This window comes from Pelmatolapia mariae, linkage group LG3_W (assembly GCF_036321145.2).
Source record: "Pelmatolapia mariae isolate MD_Pm_ZW linkage group LG3_W, Pm_UMD_F_2, whole genome shotgun sequence".
In the NCBI taxonomy this organism is placed as follows: domain Eukaryota; kingdom Metazoa; phylum Chordata; class Actinopteri; order Cichliformes; family Cichlidae; genus Pelmatolapia; species Pelmatolapia mariae.
In genome coordinates this window covers 68,193,786-68,212,562 of record NC_086229.1, presented here as the reverse complement: position 1 = coordinate 68,212,562, position 18,777 = coordinate 68,193,786, and the positions used below count along the sequence as shown (strand labels likewise).

At 39.9% G+C, this 18,777-nt stretch overlaps 1 long non-coding RNA gene across 1 annotated transcript; it reads right to left on the bottom strand.

Annotated features, from left to right (window-relative positions):
* Positions 1-569: 569 nt before the first annotated feature.
* On the bottom strand, positions 570-18,054 carry LOC134618098 (uncharacterized). Its single transcript, XR_010573561.1, has 3 exons — positions 17,821-18,054; positions 5,457-5,544; positions 570-4,587 (listed from the first exon to the last, which is right to left on the bottom strand). It is a non-coding gene; the product is annotated as an uncharacterized LOC134618098 (long non-coding RNA).
* Positions 18,055-18,777: the final 723 nt, after the last annotated feature.

Below are 18,777 nucleotides of genomic sequence, written 5' to 3'. Positions count from 1 at the left end.
CCTAAGGACAACCGGCCCCTCTCAACAGCTGGGACCAATCAGCTGGCAAACAGACCAAACACTGAGGAACAAATCCTCATTTCCTCCTAAGGCAACAGCATTTTCTCAATTTCAGCCAATTCCTTTTGCACAATTTGTCTCTTGTGCTCAGGCAACATGTAGGGCCATGAACATACTTTCACGCCAGGCCGCGTTTCAAAGTGGTGCACCATGAGAGTCCTGCAGACAGTCAGGAGGGAGAATATATCTGCAAACCACTGTTGCAATGCAGGAACATCTGATTTATTGGAATGTGTGAGATGTTAACAACAATAACTCTTAAACACACGGTCTGAAAACTTCATGCCCACAGCACGTTTTTGAGAAAAATCAAAATTTTTGTCCTTGAAGATCATTTCAGAGCTTTTAATGAGCTGCAAGAACCCTGTTCTGTGTGAGTGGAGAACAGCCAAGTCTCCTCCTCTGATAAACCTCCACATGCACCACTGAAAACAGTTAATTTAGTTTGAATCTGAAATCATGACTCAAACTACTTGTTGTGAGACCATTTCTTTGTTTTTCCACACCAAACTGTTTAATAAGAGAAACTTTACACAGAGTTCATCAAATATAACTAACGCTTTAACATTATCAGGATTTCATAACACAAACTTCAAATCAACAAGAAAACAGCTGCAAAACAAGATGCGGACTTCAAGGACACAGTAAATACACTAAAGTTAAAGGAGGAGCAAAAAATAGAGGTATAATAGAATTTGAATTAACTAAAAGTAGTCACCTTTGATCTTTAAAATGGTCCAGATGTGTGCTGCTGTTTTTAACTTTCAACATTTCTGTGCTGCCACTGTGAATAAGAATGTGTTCTTTGCCTAATTAAACAAAGGTTACACTGACTCACTGGTCATCTTCTGGTACAAACTGGTATTACATGGAAGTACTGGAAAAAAACAGTTTCGCTTAAGTCTCTTGTTTCTGAACATAAAGTCATAGCAGGGGTTGTTTCAAAGCAGGTTGACAGATTTTGTTCATTTTGGAAGTTTTGAGAAAGACTGCTGTGAATTTTTTTGCAGTTTTGGGAGAAAATGATTTAAGAGAAGGGATTATTACAGCAAAAAAATTAAATATGAATGAAGGATGAAATTTAACTGAGGTTAAATGAATGAAGATAAATAGTTAATTTTGGAAAGACTAAGAAAGTTCAAATAAAAGAAATTAATATACATATCCATATCTGTAATTTTGATACAACATCAGTTTGGTAAAAAAGAGAAGACATTCCATTCCTATAACTTGAATAATACAGTAACAAGTACAACTACTAAACACTACTGTGTCCTAAGGGAACAGAGATTAAAACGTAACAGTGATAACATTTTAGAGAATTAAAACCCCTCAAAGGTAAAAAAACAAACAAACAAAAAAAAAACCAAAACTTGATATACAGGGTGCGCCATTTATATGGATACACCGTAATAACATGGGAATGGTTGGTGATATTAAAGTCCTGTTTGTGGCACATTAGTATATGTGAGGGGGCAAACTCCTCAAGATGGGTGACCATGGTGGCCATTTAGAAGTCGGCCATCTTGGACACAACTTTTGGTTTTTCAATAGGAAGAGGGCCATGTGACACATCTGCTTGGTATCAACGTAACCTTGAGTTATTTACAAGTTCGACCACTTATAAAATGTTGGATTGTCAATGCAACCCTCTTCTCCTACTCTTCACACACTGATGGCAACACCGCAGGAGAAATGCCAACACAGGCATCCAGTATCCGTAGTTTCAGGTGCTGCACATCTCGTATCTTCACACCATAGACAATTGTCTTCAGATGACCCCAAAGATAAAAGTCTAAGGGGGTCAGATCGGGAGACCTTGGGGGCCATTCAACTGGCCCACAATGACCAATCCACTTTCCAGGAAAATGTGCCAAAATGCCATTCTCCAGTGACATGCGGCGAGTGCTACGCTGTGGACTCTTGCTGAATGAAGCTAGGCCATTCACTGATGTTTCTTCATTAGTGACAGTTTTCTTGCGTCCACATTTTAGCAAATCCAACACTGAACCAGTTTCACGAAACTTTGCAAGCAGTTTGCTGACTGTAGCATGAGAGATGGATGGTCTCGTAGGGTGCCTTGCATTGAAATCTGCTGCAATGACCTGTTCACTGCGTTCACCAGATATCAACACGATTTCGATCTGCTCCTCACGTGTTAACCTCTTCGACATGTAAATGGCTGTGAACAAAGCGAAACATGTAAATAATTCATGAAAAAATAAAGTTATGTTGAAACCAAGCACACCATTGTTTTTCTTGCGACATTACCAATAAGTTTGATGTGTCCCGTGGCCATCTTCCTATTGAGAAAACCAAAAGTTGTATTATTCACTGCAGGTCCAGAAATCAGAGCTACCTCATCAAACCCAAGTGTGACATCAGCTGACACGCTTTACAGGAGATTCCATCTGAACTCTGTGGAGCCTGATCTCAAGGTTTTTAAGTCTGACCCTGAAACCAGAAGAGGATCTTTCTCTCTCTTCAGATTCATTGTGATCCAGTGATTTCAGTCCTGCATGATCAGGCTGATGTTTGCACAGAGCAAATAATGAAGTGAATGTTTTTGCACATTAGTCACAGTGAAACAGTTTATTTACAGTCTGGGATCGTTTGTGTTTGGAGTATGAACTGAGATTCCTGAAGCTCTTGTCACACTGGTCACAGCTGAAGTTCACTTCCATGTGTGTACGTTCATGTTTGTTACGATGACCTGATTGTGAGAAGCTTTTGTCACAGTGTCTGCACTTGTATGGTGTCTCTCCTGTGTGGATTCGCTTATTGCTTTTTCTTTAAACTCATGTGCTGTGGTGAAGGATGACCCTCACTGGTCACAGATGGACTTTTTGACCCCACTGTGGAGGAGTTCATGTATTTTAATGTACTTGGTGTGTGGAAGCCTCTCCCACATTCTTTGCCGTAGTTCATTTTGTCTCCAGTGTGTCTACGTTGATGTGGTTTAAGGTCCCGTTCATGATTGGAGGTTTTCCCAAAGGTCACAGAGAAACGCTTTCCCACCACCACAGTGACGACAGGGCTGAGAACTGGATCCATCTGCGTTGCTCTACTTCTGAGCAAAGACAGCATAAGTTATCTCTGCCAATATCAAATTACATTTCACTGTTTACATTATAACACTCAGCTTACTGGGCGAAAATGCCTCTTTCATTTCCAAACAGTTCATTCACTATAATTCCATAAGTTTACTGATCAGACTTGTTCAGAACACTCGGGTTACAATTACAAGATAAAAATAAATACATCCTCACAGTAACTGCACTTGTAGAGTTATTTTCTGGTGTGGATCTGTTGGTGTTTTTTCAGGTGATGTGGAGATTTAAAAGTCTTCTCACACAGGTCACATTTGTGTGGTCTCTCCTCAGTGTGGCTAAACATATGCGTCTGTAACTGTGCATCTGTTGTAAATGGTTTCCCACACTGATCACAGCAGTAAACATCATTTCCAGTGTGAATCCGTAGGTGAATATTTCGGTACTTTTTTTCACTGAAACTTTTCCCACAAAAGTCGCAGCTGTAGGCCTTAAGTCCAGAGTGAGTAACTAGATGCCTCTGTAAGTCGCTATTTTGAGCAAAAGCTTTACCACACAACTCACAGCTGTGTGCTTTAACTCCACTGTGGATGATATGGTGTGATTTTAAGCCTTGACGATGGGTAAAAGACTTTCCACACAAGTTGCAGCTGAATGCTTTAACTCCAGTGTGGATGAGTTGGTGTGTTTTTAAGCTGTCTGCCAGGGTAAAAGACTTTCCACACAAGTCACATCTGTGAGGTTTAACTCCACTGTGGATGAGTTGGTGTGTTTTTAAGTTTTGGGCCTGATTAAAAGACTTTCCACACAAGTGACAGTAGTGTGCTTTTACTCCACTGTGGATGAGTTGGTGTGTTTTTAGGTTTTGAGCCAGAGTAAAAGACTTTCCACACAAGTCACAAATGTACGGTCTAACTCCACTGTGGATGAGTCTGTGTGTTTTTAAGCATCCAGCCCGGGTAAAAGACTTTCCACACAAGTCACAGCTGTAAGGTTTAACTCCACTGTGGATGAGTTGATGTATTTTTAAACCTCCGACCTGAGTAAAAGATTTTCCACACAACTCACAGCTGTGAGGTTTAACTTCACTGTGGATGACTTTGTGTTTCTTTAGACCTCCAGCCAGAGTAAAAGACTTTCCACACAATTCACACCTATACGCTTTAACTCCACTGTGGATGAGTTGGTGTGTTTTTAAGTTTTGAGCCAGGGTAAAAGACTTTCCACACAAGTCACAGCTGTACGGTTTAACTCCACTGTGGATGAGTCGGTGCGTCTTTAAGCTTTGAGCCAGGGTAAAAGACTTGCCACACAAGTCACAGCTGTACGCTTTAACTCCACTGTGGAAGAGTTGGTGTCTTTTTAATTCTCCAGCCCGGGTAAAATCCTTCCCACACTCATCACAGCTGTATGTTCTCTCTCCCTTTCTTCTGTGAGGTTTGTCCTGAGAGCGCTGACTTTTCGCCTCATGTTGGTCCTGCAGTGATAGAGATACAAACAGAGGCAGTGAGTGAAATGCAGTCATGGAACAAACTGAAACTCCCTCCGTCAGTGGAATTTAATGTGACAACATACACATTGTTGGTGTGTTTCCATCACCTTCTGGTGATAGTGTCACATTACAATGATGTGCTAAAATGGGAGTTCTAATGAAAAATATTGATCAGCGGAGAAAATCTTTTAGTCATAAAAAAAATTGTGAGTTTAAGAAATTGCAAGTTCAACTGATATTGTTGTTTCAATGTGTGCTGATAAAATATCATCTTTGTATTTTCTTGTAACTTCTGTGGTTTTTGATTTTGAATGTAGATTCTGTGTACATATATATACACATACACATATATACATACACATATATACATATATACATACACATATATACATATATACACATACACATATATACACACACATACACATATATACATATACACACACATACATACATACATATACACACACACACACATATACACACACACACATACATATACACACACACACATACATATACACACACACACATACATATACACACACACACATACATATACACACACACACATACATATACACACACACACATACATATACACACACACACACATACATATACACACACACACACATATATATATACACACACACACATATATATATATATATATATATATATATATATATATATATATATATATATATATATATATATATATATATATATATATATATATATATATAGGAGCCCAGGATGGAAAAGATAAAGCTGCTGTTAACCGGTGTTTTAAAAACCAACCAACTGTGCACACAGTTTCAATAACAGTGTAACAGTGATATTTTTCTCACCTTTTGTGTTGAAGTCATTGTTTCCTCTGTAGTGGCTGAGCTGAGTCCAAATGGCTGAATTTGTGCTTCTTCTGCTCCTGTTACTTAGCTGGGACACAAAAAGTATATATATTTTATCCCTGACAAAAAGAAACACAGCAAATAAACATTGCTACGCTCCTCAGTGACAACAATACCTATGAAGCTTCAAGGTGAAACCTCATAGCAACTACAGATAGAAAGTCATCAATTGCCTACAACAACCTGAAAGTGAAAAAGCCACTGACTGCCCTACATATCACTGCCTAAGAGAAATGGCTTATGTATAAAGAAGGTTAATAGTTGGTTCTAGCAGTTATAATGTTCTTGCTTGTACATTTCTTTGGACAATATTATATAGGTGCATTCTATCTCGTGTAGGAGACATGTTTATCTTGACACAAAGAACATGTTTTTGTTGCACTGCTATTATAGCAAGGTTTAGGTGTGATCATATAGGCTGTGAGGCCCACGTTTAATAATCACGCTAAGTAGTTCAGTGAGCTATCCTGCAGAAGCCTGGTTTGTGTCTACTAACTGTACAAGGTATTTTCTATATTTGTATTGCAACATTTTTTTCGAATTCAAGACATACATATGTTTTTTTTACTGGCCCGTGTATGTCACAGCGGAGGCTCTGCCGAACCCCTGAGACCGACTCACCAAACCCCTAGGGTTCGATCGAACCCAGGTTAGGAACCACTATTCTAGGACCTCCGAAGTGACAGGTGGCCATAGGTAATTTATTTAATTTTTTTTGTATAAGTACAAGTGTTACTTTAAACATACTTAAGCACTTAAAGCCTTTGTGTTCTATGTTTGTAGCTTTAACGACAATCAATAAATGCAGCAAAGCGCCCGTCTTGAAGAACCCGTGCCTGTGTTGGCATTTCTGAGCTACAGTGAAAACTCGCCCTAGCCAGTGCTGTTGAGAAGCTCATTAAGAAGACGGCAGCTGCAGAGAGTGATGGTGAAGTAGAGCGACACAAGAGGGCGCCATTGCATAAGCTCACTGTTCACAAGCAGCTAAGCACAGTAGCCAGCAACGTTATACAACTACAGGGTGGGCCATTTATATGGATACACCGTAATAACATGGGAATGGTTGGTGATATTAAAGTCCTTTTTGTGGCACATTAGTATATGTGAGGGGGCAAACTCCTCAAGATGGCTGGTGACCATGGTGGCCATTTAGAAGTCGGCCATCTTGGATAAAACTTTTGTTTTTTCAATAGTAAGAGGGTCATGTGACACATCAAACTTATTGGTAATGTCACAAGAAAAACAATGGTGTGCTTGGTTTCAACCTAACTTCATTCTTTCATGAGTTATTTACAATTTCCCTTTGTTCACAGCCATTGACATGTCGAAGAGGTTAACACGTGAGGAGCGGATCGAAATTGTGTTGATATCTGGTGAACGCAGTAACCGGGTCATTGCAGCAGATTTCAATGCAAGACACCTACAAGACCACCCATCTCCCATGCTACAGTTAGCAAACTGCTTGCTAAGTTTTGTGAAACTGGTTGAGTGTTGGATGTACAATGAACGAATTGCGTACAAATAGCATATGGACTTTAGTGTTCTTTCTTCATACATATTAAGTGTAGAAGATACAGAAAGGCTACAAATGTCCAACAGATGTCAGATTTGCCAGAAGTGAGAACAGAAACAGCACCTCCTTTCAAAAGCAAGTCAAAAGGTGTTGACTATTCAATTCAATTTTATTTATATAGCGCCATATCACAACAGCATTCGCCTCAAGGCGCTTTATAATGTATAGTAGATCATACAATAATAGATACGGAGAAAAACCCAAGAATGATATGACCCCCTATGAGCAAGCACTTTGGCGACAGTGGGAAGGAAAAACTCCCTTTTAACGGGAAGAAACCTCCGGCAGAACCAGGCTCAGGGAGGGGCGGCCATCTGCTGCTACCGGTTGGGGTGAGAGAAGAAAAACAGGATAAAGACATGCTGTCGTGGAGAGACCGAGATAAATAACAGATATGATTCAATGCAGAGAGGTCTAATAATACATAGTGACTGAGAAAGGTGACTGGAAAGGAAAAACTCAATGCATCATGGGAATCCCCGGCAGCCTACGTCTATTCCAGCATAACTAAGGGAGGATTCAGGGTCACCTGGTCCAGCCCTAACTATATGCTTTCGCAAAGAGGAAAGTTTTAAGCCTAATCTTGAAAGTAGAGATAGTGTCTGTCTCCCGAATCCAAACTGGAACACTATTCTTGCTGCAGCTTTATTGATTAACTGAAGGCTTTTCAGGGAGTTTTAGGACATCCTGGTAATAATGAATTACAGTAGTCCAGCCTGGAAGTAATAAACTAGTTTCTCAGCATCACTCTGAGACAGGATGTTTCTAATTTTAGAAATGCTGTGCAAATGGAAGAAAGCAGTCTTACATATTTGTTTAATGTGTGTGTTGAAGGACATGTCTTGGTCAATAATGAATCCAAGGTTCCCAGCAGTGTTACTGGAGGCCAAGGTAATCTGGTTAGATACCATATTTCTAATATTTTCAGGGATAAGTACAATAACCCCAGTTTTATCGGAATTAAGAAGCAGAAAGTTAGCGGCCATCCAGGTCTTTATGTCTTTAAGACATTCCTGCAGTTTAACTAATTGGTGTGTTATCTGACTTCATGGACAGATAGAGCTGGGTGTCATTTGCAGAGCTGAAAATGTATGCTATGTCTTGATAATGATACTGTCTAGGGGAAGCATAATGTGAACAGAATTGGTCATAGCACTGAATCCCGTGGAACACCATAAATGACCTTAGTGTGTGGAGAGGACTCCATTTATATCAGGGGTGTCCAAACATTTTTCACCGAGGGCCACATACATAAAAATATAGGAGGTGCTGGGCCACTTACTAGAAATTAGGTATATAACCTTAACTTTAGTGTATTAAAGTTAGAAAAATCACTTAAAAGTGGTCAAATGTGTTATATTGTTGAATATAATTAAAGACAAAACTGCCTTTATCACAGTTTTCCATAAATGGATCTTTATTGATTTATTCAGAAAAAGCTTTGGTAGCTCATTCTCAGAACAGCAGCAGATTTCTTCTTAGACAGAAGATTTACAGTACAGAGAAAAAACAAAGGGGAAAATGGGACGGGTAAATTTCAAGTTTGTTATTTAAGTTATTAGGCTTAGCAAAACATTATTAACGTTCGTTTGAAACGATTATCAACATTAACAGACTGAATTTGACTTAATAAACGGAGTGCATAATTTTAGTAAATTATTCTGGTGAGTATCAGCTGCGCTGGGTATGTAAATCGGGCCATCCGGCTGCGGTGCTGATCGTATGCCACTCGTGGCAAAAATCCGGACAAATGTCACTTGATCAAGGAGCAGATCTGCATCAGATGAGATCAGCTGACTTTGCGTGTGCGTGCGCTGTGCACAGCGGTGTGTACTCTGTGTGTTAACAAGAAAAACGCATATAAGAAAGTGGTGCGCAAAAGCAGGGTAGTGACAGAATTGATGCGCATTATTGATATTTGAAGCATATGTACCTGCACATTAACACACGGGTACTGTGGAATATATTTTTTACTCACCTAAAGTGCTCGTGCTCTCGTCCACTCCCTGCAAAGAAATTAGCAGCTGTGCGGCGGCTGTGGCATCGGTGCTCTCATCGCATGCGATGGAGTAAAAATCGAAAGCACAGCTTTATCAGACAGTTGCAGTTTAATGTTGGCTGACGAGTCTTCAATGCGTCGCACAACTGTATTTCTGGACATGCTGACGTTGTTGAAGTCCTGCACTTTTTCCGGGCACATTATTTCGGTGACTTTAACGAGGCCGTGTTTTATGAGGTCTCCATCTGAAAAAGGCTTGCCATGTCTTGCGATGAGTTGGGCGACCTCATAGCTGCTATTGTAGCCTTTTCCTGGACAATTTGAGCACGAAAAAAATACTGTTGCTGACCCAGCAGGAGAGCTACCCTTTGCTTTAATTTCTGCTCTCGCTCAGCACCAGTGTAGGATGCACAGGCCTGATATTTGGTTTCATAACGACATCGTACATTATACTCTTTCATAACTGCCACAGTTTCAGTGCAAATCAAACAGACACACTTGAATTCTTTGAAGAAATATTCACTCTCCCACCGTGTCTGAAATTTTCTGCATTCACTTTCTATCTTTCGCTTCTTTGTTTCTGCCATGTTTGGTAACTTGAGGGTAAATTTCTTCTGTGATTGTCCTTTTTGGTGGAGCAACTGCCTTGATCAACAGCAGCTCCCCCTGGTGTTAAAACTAAGAAGTGCAATACACTCAAGCAAAAGTTGAAGTGCGGGCCATATTCTATTCAATTTATAAAATTACTTGCGGGCCAATTAAAACTGGACCGCGGGCCAATTGGGGCCGGACTTTGGACACGCCTCATTTACATGCACAAATTTGAATCTATTAGATAGATATGACACAAACCACTGTAGCGCAGTACCTATAAGGGCTGGGTCATATCATACTGGTCACGGTAATACCGGAATAATGTTGGGCAACGACAAGAAAATGAAATATCGCGATACAATATGGTTAAAACATGCATGCGCAGTGTTTTCATACGCACATGGCGAAAAAGGCACGGCGGCGACGGAGAATGAGAAGGGCGAAAGCGGATTGTTGAATGAAATGGATGAACCAGAATTGGTTTGTAAAAATGCTGCAACTTCAGTGGTGTGGAACCGGTTTAACTTTCGTCCGTCAGATACACAACAAAGCACTATTTTTGGTAGAGCATGCTAGCAGACCGTCGTTATTACTGTTTTTTTTTTTTTTTAAACCAACCAGGCCACTTAAAATCAATCCATTGATTTTTCTGAAAATCGACACTGCCTCTTATAATCCTGTGTGCCTTATGTTTGATTTCTGGTTGTGTTTACTGACTGATGTTTTAGTACGACTTTGCTAAGCTACAAACCCGCAACACTTGATGGGTTGTCGGAGCATTACGTCTATTGTAGGGAGGAGCCTCGCGGAGTGATACATACTGTGTTTCAACATAATATTACCGTATTGCGTGTGTATAAGCTCTTTTTAAGTTTTGTGGATATTATACACTGTTATGCTGAAGATATGTTGGCCAACGTCCACTGGAAATGCCTTTAGGTTAAACTGTCAGCAAGGCATTTGCATTTGCACTGTTACATTTTTATATAACTTAAATGCAAAAAAACAGCTGCTTGTTTAAGTGAAAATACATTGATGTTTTTTTTTTTACTAATAAAATTGTGGAGTTGTAAAGTATATTGTCTAGTGTCAATTATATCGTCAGTTATATCGTTATCGCAAATTTTCAAATGTATATCGTGATAAATATTTTTGGTCATATCACCCTGCTCTACCCTCAAACTAAAAGTAGACACTGGATGCAAAGAGCTCCTTCTGGCAAATCAAACTAGATACTGCCTCATCTCTTCTCACTACATTTGCAACATCTTTCGGCAGATTCAAATTCCTGAGGGTGCCCTTTGGCATCAACACCCCTTCTGAAATCTTCCAGAGAGCCAGATATTCATGGGATATCCATGCACAGTGATTGTGGACGACATCCTAGTGGGACGCAAAGGAATACAGGAGCATGACAAAAATTTAAAAAAAGTTCTGGAGTGGGCCAGACAAGTAAAGCTCAAACTGAATTCAAAAAAGTGCAAGTTCAGACTTAAAGAAGTAAGCTACGTGGGACACATATTCACTGACGAAGGGCTAAAAGCAGATCCAACTAAAATCTCCGCGATCAATGAAATGCCATCACCAGAGGACAAGACGTCTCTCCAATGTTTCCTGGGAATGATCAATTACCTGGGAAAGTTCATCCCAAACTTAAGTGAACTGTCAGCACCACTTCATCAGTTGCTTCACAAGGATGTGGTGTGGAGCTGGACTCAACATCAGCAGGATGCTTTTAACATAAAAGCATGCCTCACTGGCCCACCAGTACTTCTATATTATGACATGCACAAGCCAGTGACTCTCACATGTGATGCTTCCCAGCATGGTCTAGGGGCTGCATGCCTTCAGGACAACAAACCTGTGGTATATGCATCAAGAACTTTAACTCCAACGGAGAGAAGGTACGCTCAGATAGAGAAGGAGTTACTAGCTGTAGTATTCGCATGTTACAGATTTTACGACTACATCTACGGAAAACCAGTGGTGATTGAAACTGACCACCAGCCTTTGGTCACAATACAAAACAAACCTTTCCACACAGTTCCGGCATGGCTACAGTGCATGATGCTACGATTACAAAAGTTCAACCTGACTATGGTGTACAAGAAAGGCAAACACCTTTACATTTCAGACATACTCTCTCGCACGCAACCCTGGATGAGCAACCTCTAAAGGAAGAGGGGCGCGACTTTGAGGTAATGTAATTTCAGCTCATCTCACCAGAACGCCTACAAGAGCTCACCGAACACACCTCAAAGGACGCTACCCTACAGACACTTCCTCGCTACATCCAGCAGGTGTGGCCAAAACAAGCGAGTAGTGTACCTATAGAAATCAAACCATTCTTCAGCTACTACAATAAACTAATCATCAACAACAATGTCATTATGAAAGGCAACAGAGCCATCGTTCCAGCATCACTACATGAAACCTATCTACAGGAACTACACAAGGGACATCCAGGCATGGAGTCTACAAAAAGGAGAGAGAGGGACAGCGTGTTCTGGTTGACAATAAATTCTGACATTGAGAACAAAGTCAAATCATGCAGCATTTGCAACAGTGTAAAGCCTCACCAACAAAAACAACCCCTAAATCTACACCAAATTCCTGATCTTCCCTGGTCCATCACAGCCACAGACATATTCGAATGGGACAACCGCCACTACCTTGTGCTTGTGGATTCATATTCTGGATGGTTTGAAATAGATAAACTTGAAAACCAAACATCTGCATCAGTCATTAACAAACTCAAACGCCACTTCCCAGTACATGGGATACCACAAAAACTGTACTCAGACAATGGCACCCAGTTTACCAGCCAGAACTTTCGTGAGTTTGCCACACACTGGGAGTTTATACATGTCACAAGCAGCCCTGAGTTCCCTCAGTCAAATGGACTCAGTGAAAGAGCCGTCCGGAGTGCTAAGACTCCTTGAAACATCAAAAAGAGATGGAACTGATTTCTATTTGAACCTGTTACATCTACGCAACACGCCACGAGATAACATTCTTGGCTCACCAGCACAGAGGCTGCTATCAAGGCAAACGTGGTCAACCCTTCCTGTGTGCAAAAAACTGCTAACACCAACAGCAAAAGTGACAACCACTATCAAAACTCAACTCACAAAAAAGCGTAAAATTCAAAAACAGCACTACGACAAGTCCAGCAAGCTGCTCAGTCCATTAACACCAAACCAGGTTGTGAGATTACAAACATAAAGAGGACATGACAAGATTGGAGTTGTAAGTAAGGTATGTGCTGAACCTCGCTCTTATGTCGTTGAGTGGGGTGGAAAAGAATACAGGCGCAGCAGACAACATCTTCTGCCTAGGAGCGAGACTCAACCCGAAAAGCTCGCTACAACACAAAATGAACTGGACACATCTCGATGAGCGGATGAAACTGAACCCAATAAAACACAAACCAACAAACATGAAACGGTTCAAGTTCAAGTTGACCCACCACAACCTGGCACAAAACAGTCAGAACAGGTGATAACACCTACAAAATGCCAAGTACGCTCTGATGACAACTTGTACCGAACCAGATCTGGTAGAGTGTCTAAACCGAATAGTAAATACATGGATTAAAAGCACACTGGTGCTGTATTTTCTGTTTTGAAATGCATTTTATTTCATGTTATGTTACTGCATACTTGTTGCAGTTATGACAATGATTAGCGGGAATTTCATTTAACATTTGAACCTTCATTTTTTTGTGTAATCCATAACCTGATAGGTTCTTCCATTACGGTGGTGTTGTTTGATATGGGTTTGCCTGAGAAGTGCAAAACTAAGAAAAAAAACTGAAAAGGGGGATGTAGATAACAGTAATGTTATGTTTGTCCATACTGCCTGCCGTTGCTGCTGTTACGGAGGGTTCCAGCAGGCGTCGCTGTGGTTCCCTCTCGGTTATGTGCACTTCCTGTTACGAGTGTACAAATGTTCATGTTGGCTGCTAATAAATGCCTGGCATACAGTTACAGCGGACTGATTATTATAAGCAAACCTATACTTACCTTGATGATTGAGGATGCATTAAGACCTTACTAGGTAATTTTCAAATCATTTAATCATTCCAGTGTTTTCAGTGTGGGAGAAAGTACTCAGGGCCTTCAAGTTACACACTGGGCGTTTATCAATATGCGTACTTGTGCGTACTTGCGTTCTCGTGTACTCGTGATACGTCATCAGTCGGAGACCAAGTACTGTTCCAATTCGAAGTACGCATCACACCGAGAACGCGAAAAAGTCCCGGATGTGTTCTCGATCCGCCCATTTTATCGAGCATGCATCGGTGTAGACTTGGGACAGCTATATATCCCAGAATGCATTTCGTCCAAAACTCAACAGCGGACTCCCGGCACATCGCCCCCCCCCTCCCCTCCCCGCCCGCTCGCGGTCTTCTCACTACTCAGGTTAAAGAAACCCCAGCAGCTGTCTATAGTATTGAGTGTCCACTAGAATAGAAATAAAAGCGTTCTAACATCTCACCTGCTTGTTTTTATTAAGGTATGTACACGTATGTACATGTACACTATTTTTATTAATAGAGGTTTCAACACTGAGGTTAAAAATGATATATAAGTCACTTAGATCACTTCTAAATGTTAATGTTTGGTTTATTTCAGTGTTTTATTTGTTCCTGAGTAAACCGGTTTGGCTGTGATTAAAGTTAAGCTTTATAACATGTTACTCACAGTTAAACTAAGAGGGGACGGCAGTAAAAACTCCGGACCTGTGACATCATCACGTACGCTGGTACAAATCACGAGTCCGTGCTCGGGTACTTGAGAATTGAGAAACAGCCCACGAGTCCGTGCTCGCGTTCTCGGCGGGTACGTACTCCCGTGCGTTCTCGGCGAGTACGTACTCACCGAGCACGCCAGTACGTACTCGCATACTTGGGCATTGATAAACGGCCACTATGAAAGGCAGCAACAAGTTTAATATTCAGAAACCTAAAGTATGTATCAGCAGCAGAATGGAGCTAAAAATAAATGTTTGTTTCAGTTCTATGAAGCTTTGACTATTTTGGATTAGTAGTACTGCTGTGTTTGTTGCATCATATTGCTGTAATTGTTTATATGCTTTAGTGCTGGGCGATATGACGATATATATCGTGTGGACGATAAAAAAGTGTCTATCATGCCATTTGTCTTCTATCGTTTCTATCCCAAATTTTACAAATTATTACATAAAATATATCATTAACCCTTTACAACCGGTCGGAGCAGGCACACTCCGTTTTCCCTATCTATTTTTAAATCCCTGTAGAACTGGAACCACATAAGGTAGAGCAATAATGGTTTTTTTGCATATGAAACCGTAGGAGTTGTACATACATCTTATTCCATTAGCTTGCCCTAGGTCACCGTTTTCTTCCACATATAGCTTTGCAAAAATTGCATAAAAAGCACTTCCAGCAACAAAAACATAATATTCCAGACTTGCAGCAACAAAAAGATAATATTCCAGAAACAGGCTTTGCCGAGCCGATCAGCTGTTCATAACACTTCCTACATTGGAATATAAGTCAGCGCGAACTATCGCATGTCCGCCATTACCTGTCCAAAACCGGAAGTGATGTCATTTTTGCGGAAAAGCTTCAAAGCCTATGTTGGTGTTTTTAAAAGTCATGTTTGACTTTATGCTCTTCTGTATCATTTCTGGGATGCTTAGAAGTCAAATTACACAGTTTTAAATTGTTTATTTTGATGCACATGCTGTGTTGCAAATTTGCATTTATTTTCATTTTTCCTGTAGTACATAAAAATTTGTGTATCTCAAAAATAAAACTATGAAGACACGAAATAAATTTCTCGTGGTTGGAAACTATTTTGTGCAACAGTTTTGAGGGATAAGCCTCTTAAATTTCTCCAACTAGAAATATATGTAAAAAAAAAAAAAAGATGTTAAATTTTTTTGTAGTTTATTGCACTTTTTTGCAATTTATGTAGTTACTATGGACTTAATGCATACATATTATTAAAATTTGGGCTATAACGGTTGTATTGATGTATAGCAACTTGAAATGCTCCCACAAATGGCACTACAGCATATAAAATGTAAAGATAAGCTCTGGCGGACTTGGTTCTATGGTAGGTCTTAAAGGGTTAAATAGCCTGTGCAAATATATTAGTGCTGTCTTCTCACTATACATACTCTTAACTTTATGCAAGAGAAAATAAAGTATAAAAAAATGATATTTTTCGCAAAGAAACTCTATCTTGTGGTTTTGCAACATGGTGCTGCTTTACGTGCACCCGGTAACTCACCATGATTTACAGTAACTCAAAACAAAGACTGCACCCTCTCCACTCGCTGTTTACAGACTGCATACTTTCCAGATGACCACAGGTCAGGTGGTATATCGTGATATAAAATAATTCATATCGTGATAAATAATTTTTCCATATCGCCCAACACTAATATGCTTTATATATTCTGAGGTAAGTTGATCTATAGTGTTACATCATATTCTATAAGGATGTTATGTGTTTGTTTACTTTCTGCCCAGTTTGACCCATTTAGCAGAAGTCAGCCTGTTTAAGGCTCTGAAATCTATTCTGTATGACTTAAAGCAGTTATGACTTGGTCTGATTTTCTCACCCAATAAAGGAATATTTAATATATCAGTCTACTCTTCATATATCAGAAACAGTTATCACAGCTTGTACATTTTCTTTTTACACATGTATGTAAGCATTGATTCAAATTTAGTAATGCCAACAAAATGAAATAGGGGTATTTGTATCTTATATATAATAAATAAATATATATACTCTCAAAGATACTTGTCTGTCAGTGAAGATTTAAAGTTATAGTAAATCAAGATAAATGCAACTTTTTTGACACAGAGTTCAAGTTCACTGCTGTAATAACTGATAATGATTAATATAAAAATAACTTCTATATTTGGCATATTATATTTACATTACCAAAGTGAGATGACTTTAGTCTCATGAACAACATTAGCTATTTGTTATTTACTAGCTCATCTTAAAATGACTGTTCAGTAGAAAAATGAAGCTCAACAATCATGTCTGTACAGTCTCGCGGTCTGGGCCTCAAATACTCAACAAATCAAACAAAGCTAAAATTAAAACAAACAGATGAAAAAAAAACATTTCCTCCTTCATTTCTGTCAAACAATGCTGTAATCCATTCCAGCAGTTAGTATCATAAGCTGTCCAGCTTTGTGTGTCTATCAAAACTCTTTTTACAAATCCTGCTGGAATACGTCCGGTTACAGCTGCAGTCAAAGCAAGATGGAAATAATTGAACAAGCGAGCAAACATAGCCCTTTGGCACCCTTCTCAGTAGGCTTCCACTACTCTCTCTATTGTTCACCGTGGGGTTGCGCTCCCCCAGGCTTGTACCTGTGGTTAGTGATGGGCAGATGAAGCTTCATGAAGCACTGAAGCTTTTCATCCAATTGGTTCACTAAATATAAACGTTCAATAAAATGTAGGAGGGGAACGATAACGATGACTAGAGTCTCCCGATCCTTTACTCTCGCCTTTCTGTCTACAACACCGGCGTGGTGTTAATTGTTTGCGGCTTTCGCGATCACGTCGCGCATGAGAATATCAACAACTCGCGAGATTTTTAAACATTTTGTTGTTCAACAGCATCAAGACTGACGGAGTGTGTTTGAGTTAACCTCACAAGTGTCACAGACGACCGATTTGGTGGGGTTTTTTTTTTGCTGGTTTGTCGGTAGCAGCTCCTGAAACGCAAGTCTACCACACATCTGTTCGACCAAAGCCAGTTAATCAGGAACACGGGCCATTTTTTGTCCCAGTCCAGCCCTGGATGCATCTGGAGACGGTCCTATGAAGTCCTATTGTAAAGGCTGATTGCCCTCCCCCACGCTTGTACCTGTGGCTTCCTGTCCTGTCCTGGGGGCTGGTTGTTCTCCTGCCCTGCACCCCATCCTTTTGTTCATATTCAAAGACTATTTTTCTTTATGTATTCATTCCCCCTAGTAACCGCCATAATATGATGTTGCAAACAATCACAAACTCTACAGTCTGTCTAACTCCAATGTTTACCAAGCAATCTATTATTCTCAACAGAGATAAACTCAACATAAACTGAACCCACATTAAAGTTAGCTCGGTGCTTACCTTTAGATGAGCCCACAAACCGAGAGAAACTCCGCGATGAAGCTGGAAGTCTTTCCAAACAGGAAACAGATCAGGGAGCAGAGACCCACGTGGTTCACGCTGATCTCGGCTACAATCCAGGAGACAAGGGTGTGCAGATCGATGCAGATATCGATCCAAACGTTGGTAGTGGTATATGTTCCTGTAAGTTTACTACTTTACTCCCGTTTCATGAAAAAGCAGCTCTCTCTCTGCTCTACAACTCTCCTGCATAAACACTTTGCTCCGCCCCCTTTACCGTGCTCTGCTGTGATTTGTTGCTGTGCGATCACGTGACGTAACCACGTGGGGTATTTCAAAATTAGGGCCTTTTCCTTTTCCTAAACTCTTTTCCTTGGCCTCGATGAAAACGTCATCGTGTGAAGGAGAATTGCTAAGAACTCAGGAAAAGAGAGGAGCAGTGCTGAGAATTTGAACAGCCTTACACTCGTCTCTCTGTAACAATGTGACACCGGATGTCCGCCTGTTGAAACTACAGAAGATGGACTACAAAACAAACATCAAGGACGTTTTTTGTTGTTAAAAACCTGCTGGATTTACTGAAGTGGCTCAGTGTCAGTTTGTGACTGAAGTTATGACATATGTGTTTCACTTCCAGGAGAAGAAGATGTAAATTACAAGGTCTGTGGCGCACAATTTACTGCAAATTGCCCCATACGGTTAAAAAAAAAAACTAATTAAATTTAAAATATATTTATATATTTTGAAATGTATTTTAGCACATATATTTTTGGCCATTGTTTGTATATTTTGAACTATATTTCAAATACATGGCCAAAAATATATGTGCTAAAATACATTTCAAAATATATTATAAATATTATATATAATATATTTTGAAATGTATTTTAATACATATATTTTTAGCCATTGTTTGTATATTTTGAAATATTTTTCCAAATTAATTTATAATCTTCC